Source organism: Sinocyclocheilus anshuiensis, unplaced genomic scaffold (genome assembly GCF_001515605.1).
Source record: "Sinocyclocheilus anshuiensis isolate Anshui unplaced genomic scaffold, SAMN03320099.WGS_v1.1 scaffold2836, whole genome shotgun sequence".
Classification (NCBI taxonomy): domain Eukaryota; kingdom Metazoa; phylum Chordata; class Actinopteri; order Cypriniformes; family Cyprinidae; genus Sinocyclocheilus; species Sinocyclocheilus anshuiensis.
Genome location: NW_015554198.1, coordinates 151,255 through 154,284, shown reverse-complemented (window position 1 = coordinate 154,284; position 3,030 = coordinate 151,255).

Genomic DNA, 3,030 nt, shown 5'->3' with positions numbered 1-3,030 from the left:
CTACTGGTTTCCTTCTCAGTTGACATGACGAGTCCCTCTTAATTTACCTTTCCAAACTAGTATGTTAAGGCCTACTTTTTTATAATTATATCAATTCTTGATGAATAAAATAGAGTAATGTCCTTCTATTCCATCATATTATGATAACAAAATGGGTTCGAACAGCATTTCATGTACACTTTAACATTTTCTCATTGAATATCCTGCTTCACCAAGGAAATACATCAGATTACAAAAATGTAAATGGATTTGAACTGTTTCATGTTGACATTACCATAAAGAATTTCGATTCTTTGTGACACTTCACACTACAGATGACCACACAGATCACAAGTGCCTTTCAACTGTCAGTGTGCTGCTGTAATCCACTGTAAACACATTAAACCAATTCCCGCTGCAAAGAGCGGGTGCAAGCTGCTTAGTTTTGCGGCTAAATCTCGTCCACAACCACACTCATTTCCAAAAAGCCTCCAGCGGTCCAAGTTATTGGCCAGCAGGTGCATCCATGCATCCCAGCTTTTGCCTAATTCCATCTGGACCTAGAAAACAGGCGACTCCCCGCCCTCATCTCTGGGACAGTAGTCCAGGGTCACAGGCGGTGCCAAAGGTGCGTGTGAGTGACGTGGCACACTGGTTGACCCTGGCTCTTGGCAGGGCCGCAGATTTAATGGGATTAGCTGGCTAATGCAGACTATGTTTCTGTTCCTTGCACTTGGGCCTTTTTTAGCCCCAACCCTCAGGGTTGTGCCAACGTTCACAGGTCGAGGGCAGGACAATAGAGCAGCCAGATAGGACGGGATGGGCTACATTACAGCTCGAGATTGCCAGGGATGCTCTGGGTGGCGTTGAGCACTCGGGTATGGGCATAGCAGTCTGCCAAGTTCTCAGCCTATCGCAACCTGAAGAATCTTCTGAATGCAGGAGTTTCTAATTACCGTAGATAAGGGGAGCCTAATTGTAACCTTACACACTCTTTACATTGATAGTCATCCATTAAGAGTGTAATCAATGTACGGCTGGTCTCCTCCCTTCACAGCGCTCAGGAACTGTTCCATGTTCCCATGTGTTTCTCAGATTGGCTTTGGTAATTGCTCAGGCAAGCATGTGGTGCAAATCTGCTCTCTGTACAGAATGGTGCAAAGCCACCGTAGACTTTAGTTGAACTCTGTCTCAACTGTCTCTTTTCCTTTCCTCAAAGCCCCGACATGGCCTCTTAACCTTTCGTCGGGTCTTAGTCCTTTGTCTGGTGCACCACATTATAATGTACACCGCTTCTGAGCCGTTTGTTGCGGATGCCGCTGTCCATGTCCATGACAACAAGCTTGGGTTTGAATGGCACAGGTGTGCTCTGGCTGATCCCAGGTCAGCGCTCGTCGGGCGCTTTTGACAGCCCCTCCACATGCACAGGTGCATGCAGCAAACACCTGTGCGCCTGTGGCCCGGGGACACAGACGGGCTAGAGTTCCACTAGTGTAACTGAAATCAGAGAGCAGGCTTGTGGGAATGTGAATGGCCTCCCTTCTGTTACCTCTTTCTCCCAGCAGGCATGTTGTGACCGCCATACACACAGATAGCACTCTTCCTCCATGTAAATATGCACTGGCTCGCTCAGACATACATGATCACATAGCCCGACCACGATTATGTTACCTGGCCGTGTCATTGCTCTCTTTTGTGTACACGTCGATCTGCCGTTTCTCCCAGACATCAAATCCTGTTTGTTCTCGGGTCCCCATCTCTTACGCTTTCTCTCTCTGGGGGAGTGCATGCAAAGAGATTTGTCAGCATGAGAACATGACAGACGACGTGGCCCCATCGGCCAGCCAAAAACAATATTTAAACATTTAAATTAGGTTTATCGTAAGCCCACTCACTTTCACCGAGCTGCTGTGAAGACATACAGACGGAAAGTAGATATTAAGTGGATTTGTGTTCGCCGCGCTAATCACTCTCTCTCTCTCTCATCCTCCTTTGTGTCTTTTCACTTTCAGAAACAGCAGTGTCCCTGCCGCAGGAAACTGCACTTAGCAAATACGCTCGTCTATATTTGAAAGGTCATGAGCATTTTCAACATAGTTCTCTTTCACTGAAAGTTGGCTCACACCTTTAACACCACATCTCTCCGCCAATACAAAGAGATGACACGTTTGTCATGCCTCTCTCTTAGTTGTTCATGGATCTGTCTCTGTTCCTGCTCTACACAGAACATGATGGAGATCTCAGAAATATAAAGCGGCCTTGGCAGTTTCATTTTCTTCTGCTGCAAACAGGGTGTCAGGTTTCCGGACTTCATATATGTGACCCTGGACCACAAAACCAGTCATAAGGGTACATTTTTCTAAATTTATTTATAAATGATGAATAAATACGCTTTCCATTGATGTATGGTTTGTTAGGATAGGGCAATATTTGGCCGAGATACAACTATTTGAAAATCTGGAATCTGAGGGTGCAAAAAAATAAAAAATATTGAGAAAATTGCCTTTAAATTCGTCCAAATGAAGTCCTTAGTAATGCATATTACTAATCAAAAATTAAGTTTTGATATATTTACAGTAGGAAATTTACCAAATATCTGCATGGAACATGATTTTTACTTAATATCCTAATGATTTTTGGCATAAAAGAAAAATCAATAATTTTGACCCATACAATGTATTTTTGGCTATTGCTACAACTATACCCCAGCGACTTAAGACTGGTTTTGTGGTCCAGGGTCACATATGACTAATTTTCAGTCAGGATGAGATTTCAATGCTGAATATTTTTCTTCATGGCAGTGTGAGTGGGTGTTTGTTTGAATGGGTCATTTGGTGTATTAGGGGAATCTTTCAGCTATTTGCATTGTGTGACAGTTATGATATTGCCCGTCACTGCTGCTGTTTCTGTAGGGTTTAAGGGGTGATCACACTTGACTCTATGTTCCTTTCACTCTTTTTAATAGTAGGGCGGTCAGTTTAACATATTAATTTAGTACATTTGTAGAATAGGCCGATGATAAACTTAATGTCAGTGATTTGTAAATAAAAT